Source organism: Harpia harpyja, unplaced genomic scaffold, assembly GCF_026419915.1.
Source record: "Harpia harpyja isolate bHarHar1 unplaced genomic scaffold, bHarHar1 primary haplotype scaffold_46, whole genome shotgun sequence".
Lineage (NCBI taxonomy): Eukaryota > Metazoa > Chordata > Aves > Accipitriformes > Accipitridae > Harpia > Harpia harpyja.
Genome location: NW_026293385.1, coordinates 144996 through 150995, shown reverse-complemented (window position 1 = coordinate 150995; position 6000 = coordinate 144996).

Genomic DNA, 6000 nt, shown 5'->3' with positions numbered 1-6000 from the left:
CCCTAGTCCTGTTGTTCCTCCGCAAAGGTCCTCAGATCTCTTGCCCTTTTAGGACATTCTCGTTTAAAATGTCCTGATTTTCCGCAATAAAAGCACTCAAGCTCCCTATTTGGCCCCTTCTGTCTGCTTGCTCGTCGGGGTTGTGAGCCGGGTGGCCCAACTCAGCCTGGTCTCAGGGCACTTGGTCCCTGGTTCTTGTTTTTCTTAGCACCCTCAGGACGTCCCACAGAATAAGACTCTCGCATAGTCGCTACCATAATCTTAGCCTTTGCCTTTGCCTTTTCAGCATCCCTCCGTACATACACCTTTTGTGCCTCTCGCAGCAACTCCTGCAGCCCTCGATCCTGCCAATCCTCTAACTTTTCTAGCTTCTTTCTGATATCTGGCCACGCATGTGTCACAAAATTTACCCTTAGCAGGGTTTGTCCTGCAGGGCTCATCAGATCTATGCCTGAGTACTGCTGCATATTCCTCCGGAGCCTTTCCAGCCAATCAGTGGGCGTTTCATCTTTTCCCTGCTGATTATCAAAAGCTTTATTTACATTCTGTCCCCTAGGTGCCGCTTCTTTAATACCCTTAATTATTAGGTTTCGATAATCATTCAGGTGCTGTCTTCCAACCCCCTCGTTATGGTTCCAATTAGGGGTGGCTATCGGCATCTTTTGTTCCCCTGAGGGTCCCTGCTGGTTCTCCCTTTCCCATATTTTTATTCCTGCTACTCGGATCATCTGTCTTTCTTCTAAAGAAAATAAAATTCCCATAATAGACTGCATTTCTTCCCAGGTGTATATATTTGGACCTAAAAATTGGTCAAATTGTTCTGCCAAACCCAGGGGGTCGTCTAAGAGACCTTTCATCTCTTTCTTAAAATTTCGCACTTCCGTGGAGGTTAGTGGGGCATTGACAAATCCAATACCCCCTTGCGCCCCCCCCAAAGGAACTTCTCGTAATGGAAATAGGGTCACATCCTTTTTAGGGGGTCCCTCTTCCAAATCACTAACCTCACCTATTACCATTATGTTGGCAGTTCGTCTCCTGGCTTGCGTAGGTGTAGTGTGGGGGACCCTTCTTCCCCTCCCACCCCAGGATCTTCCCTCATCACTTGCCCCCATATTCTCTGGGGAGGCATCGTCTGCCTCTTCCCCCTCCTGTGAAGATGCCCCTGGGACTGGGTTATATGGAGGAGGTAAATGGTCTAATGGGTCCCATCGTTTAGAGTGGTCTACCTCCTGTTGTTCTTTAAGTTTTAGTATATTAACCCCGGTTGGCCACATTTCCCCTTTCCAGCATGAGGCATATTCACTTTCTTCTGGATCGAGGGGCTCCTTACTATTTACATAAACATTTAAAGCCTGGCATATCCACCCCTCAAAGGACCCGTATAGGGGCCAAAACAAATTATCGGGTCTAATCTTCTCTTTAGTCCACTTGATCATACAGTAATGTATCATTTTTATTTTGTCTTTCCCCTTAGTACAGGGACTATTATCCCAGTTAGATAATTTAATCCCCAGAGGACTGCCTGGGGGTATATCCATAGGTACCTTTTTGCTCCCTTCCTTCCCGGGACCTGTCTGTTTGCTCGACCCCTGTCCCATGTTCCCGAGGTCCACTCTCTCCAGTCCACTCGCTTCACCCCTTCACCGGCCAAGTCCCTCGCGGGAGATTGGAAACGCGGTTATAAGGGCTCCGCTCTCACTTCGTAGGTCCGGAGACTATCCGGCCCACGTCTCAGTCACACACTCACCGACCTCAATCCCGCCCGACCGAATAATACTGACAGTCCTTTTCTTACTCGGGTCTTCGTGCACAAGAATTACGGGCAACCGCGGTGATAGGGAGCTCCGTCCTTGCCTTTACCCTATAATATGGCTGAAAAATTTCACCTGTATTCTGAGGGGCTTCCGAGGGTCCTTTCCCGAGCCGCTGAAATCAACGGGGCGCCCCTCGTTCATGGTCCTCCGGAGCCCCTGCAGACAAGGTGATCATGTCGGGGTCACCAATTTGTGAGAAATGCACTCACACTGAATTTTACAAGTTTATTATAGAATAAAGGCAAACAGCACTGGGCGCATGGTCAAAACCAGAGGCGCACCGGTTATACCCAAACTTGCCTTTATATACACTGTGTTTGTGGCATCTCAAAGGGGTTATTTTAATATTTCAGGTATCTATTAACATAACTCCACCCCAGACCACCCCCCCTTGCGCGCATCTCTTGTGGTTCAGAGGGGCCTTCGGGGATCTGCAAGGGATGAAGTCAGTAGTCTTCCTCTGGCTGCATTTTTCACCCTGTCGTTTTCCTCTAGTCACACTTTTTAATATTTTCACATTAAACTCCTGGTTTTCCTTTGTTCTTCTCGTATCTTTCATGTCAAATAATCTTTGACCCCCAAAATGCTGTTCTCATGCTAACAAATCACTCCTTATCTTCTTACTTGTGTTCTCAATTTTACTTGTCCTTGAGTCCATATGTCTGTTTTTCTATGTTTTCACAAATCTATCTACACATCCTTTAATTACTTGAGTTACAGGATGTCTTACCTCATCAAAAGAAACTACATATTCTGCTTGTGCCCATTGATTACCTACAAACTATAAAATACAATTGATGCCTGGAATATATTAACTACATATTTCCCGTGTTAAGGCCTAATTTAGTGGCAGTGAGGCAAACATCCTTTTGGGATGTAACTTATGCAGTAGTTAGGCAAATTTCTGTGTTCTCGTTTTGCGAAAGCCAATATACATTTCACAGCACTTTAGAAACTCTCTCGGGCTCGATTTTGGAGTTTTATAAGGCAGGCGCTCCTTCTTGCGGCGGGGGGTCGTGCCTGTCGTGCCTGTCGTGCCTGTCGATATAGAGAACGAACCGCTTATTGCTTCGTGATTATCTCTCTGTAACTTTACGTACCAAGGACTGGTGTTTGTCAAGGGTTAAGCCCGCCAGAGGCTGGTACTTGGGAGCCGTGAGCGATCACAAAACTTAATTAAATTGATGAATTTACGATCTTGTTGGGAAGGCACAAGCGGAGGCCTTGCTTGAATGGATAGGGCCGGAAAAGATAAGAACTCCTGCCTTCGTTCTCGTCCTCGTAGACAATTTAGCTTAAACTAGCCGTATGGTTTTACATCACCCATGAAAAATAATAAGAGCACTAAAAAGCATTTTTTTAGGGACTAACGTGCATTCTTTAGGATAAGATGTATCAAAACATGTAAAGGACTGTTGACGCGGCAGTCACGGACACTGCACACAATCAATATGATCAAGCAGCTGCCACTTTATTGCCAAGATAGCTCGGTTTATATGTTCATTCTAGTTACTGTTCACGCATAAGCAAATTAGAGATTGGTTAGCATGAGCTGTCCACGCGCCTAGTTACACCTAATGATTGGTTATATCAACACTGTACACGCGCATAAACATAAGGCATAATTGGTTGCGTTAACTAAAACATGCGAAACTTGTCTCAGTCTAATTGGTCAAGATAAGCTGCCGAACTGAGGTTCTTTGTGCCAAGTTCCCTTTATCGTGGAATGCGCACCTGTGTTCTTCTAATTGGCATCTTTCTTTTTTTTGTCTTCTTGTTTATTCTGTTCAAGGCCTTCTAAAGGCGTCTGGAATGCTCTTACTACCGTTAGCTAAATGTGTCCACAAGCAAAGCGTCCTTGAAGCCTGCTGCCTACAAAACATCCTTGGCTCAGAAATGGATCAATTCTATCGAGTCTGGATTGTTCACTATGTGCCCGTTACTTTCCAAGTATCCCACAAAGGACCACATCGCGCAGAGTCACCTGAGGAGGGTCAGGTAGCAGACAAGTGAGGAAGACTACGGAAGACCGCCAGAGACCTTCAGTGCGCCTGCGTAAAGGACATTTGCATATGCTAATACTTTCCTGGAAAACTAATGAATATGTATAACATTTCTTGGAAATCCGGTGAATATGTACGTAGAACATGTACTTAACCTGCACAATTAGGCCCGACGGTGCGCACGATAGGTGGAACGATCCCCCCCTGTGCACCCAGCGCTGCCAATAAAGAATACCTACTTAATAGTTAGTCAGGCTATTGAGTTAGTTGCTTTGAATCACTATCGTGCACACCAATTCTTTCAACGGTTGGGATTAGATACAAAAGGGATATACATATTCATGATTTTTCCTGGAAGTAATTAACATATTCGTCTGAATTCCGGGAACTCGTCGACATATGTAAATGCCCTTGGCACAGGCGCGCTTGAGATCTTTGGTGGTCTTCAGGGGCCCTCTGGTGGTCTTCCATAGTCTTCCTCGCTTGTCCGCTAGTACACCCTCTTCTAGTAATTCTGCGCAGTGGGACGCTTTACATGTTTTGATACAGTTTATCCTGAAGAACGTTTGTTAGTAACTCTAATATCTATCTTGTCTTGATTTTCATTCGTTTAACACAAGCCACAGTGACGCTTTTAAGCTCAATTATCTAAAAGGGCCTAAGGTTCTCATCTTCCCAGGGAATTGCAAGGTCAACCAAAAGCAATTTCCTCTGGTATCTTACACATTTTGCAACATACAGGTTTTCTTATCCACCGCTAGTCAGCATAACAAGGACACCGTTCTTCTCGCAACGCAAGATGTAAAGCATCTTGCATCAGCGCGATACACAAAGTTTTGGTAAAAGTGTTATCGTTGTTTCCAGTAACAGTCCGTCTTGTCCACGCTTCACAAGCTGCAGATCCAAGGCGGAGCGGGAGACTTGCCCCGGCGTTTCTCCACGACCTTCCCCTTCCCCAGGTGATTGTGGTTGGGGTGGTGGGCGAGCCCAGCAGTATATCAACCACAAGACGCCTTTTTCTGCTTGTTGTTTTTCGTGGGATCGGTCAGATCCCGCCGTACCACGAGGTCTCTTGGTGGTGCGTTTCCCTCCCGGCTCTTGCGGCTGCTGCGTGGGCTTTCTGCGGAGGATTTGAGTTAAATTGGCAGAAGTGAGAAGAGCAAAAGGGGTGGCAGCCGTAGCTTTCAAGCGATGTGGCGCTTCCGAGGAGGACGCTGCTGTGGAAGAGGTCGGCGTTGGCCCGTGGGACTGGTAGTGCTCGGTTTGTGCAGGTGATGGAGAGGAACCTGGTGGTAGCAGCGACATCTTAAATAGCTGGGGCATTTAAGAAGCATTTTAGAATTATATATGAAGGCATATATTCTCGGGTATTATTTCCACCAATTGCCGCAAAACCTACAGAGAAGGAAACGCCCCATAAATTACACATGCAAGGCCAACAAATGTTTTTAATTCTGTCTTTGGCTTTTCTGCCTCTTGGCTCTAACCGAGTGTTGTTTTTGCAGGGTGATCCCGAAAACAGAGAGAAGCTCTTCCTCGAGGGACCTGTGGGCAGGTGGGCCAGCTGGCAGAGTTGTCCGAATTTCTGGAAGTTCTTTCCGAGCTTTTCCTGGCCAGAGGCAGCACTGGGAGGAGGGAGAGGGTGGGCTGCTGGTGTCCTTCGTGCAGCTTGGTCCCTGCTTTGGTACTTGATGGATTCTTCTTCCTCCTCTTCCTCCTCCCCAGCATTGCAGAAGTTAGACGTTGTGTTTCTCCCTCATCAGGGAAGCCCTCCTCCTCCCTGCTGAGGGGTCGTAGTTTGTGGCGTCCACGAACCGGCTCCGGAGATCGTAACCCTGCCGCGGGGATCTGCTTCGCTCGCTCTGCCTCGGCAGGATTTGATCCTGAGCAGCCCTGGGCGCCGGAGCCTGCTTGGAGCGGGCACTGGAGGGTCCTGGGGCCGCATCATCCCTTGGGACTTGCTCACGACGTGGAGGACTTCTTCTCGCACCTCTTCCTCCTCTTGCGGAGCGATGGTTGTCCGTGTACTCCACGAACCGGCTGCGGAGATTATAACCCCGCCGCGGGGATCGGCTCCGCTCTTTTTCCCGCAGCTGAGTTTGCTCCCAGGCAGCCTGGGATGCGGGAACCGCCTTGGAGCTGGAGTTGGAGGTCAACGGAGGTGAATCATCCCTGGGGGTTTG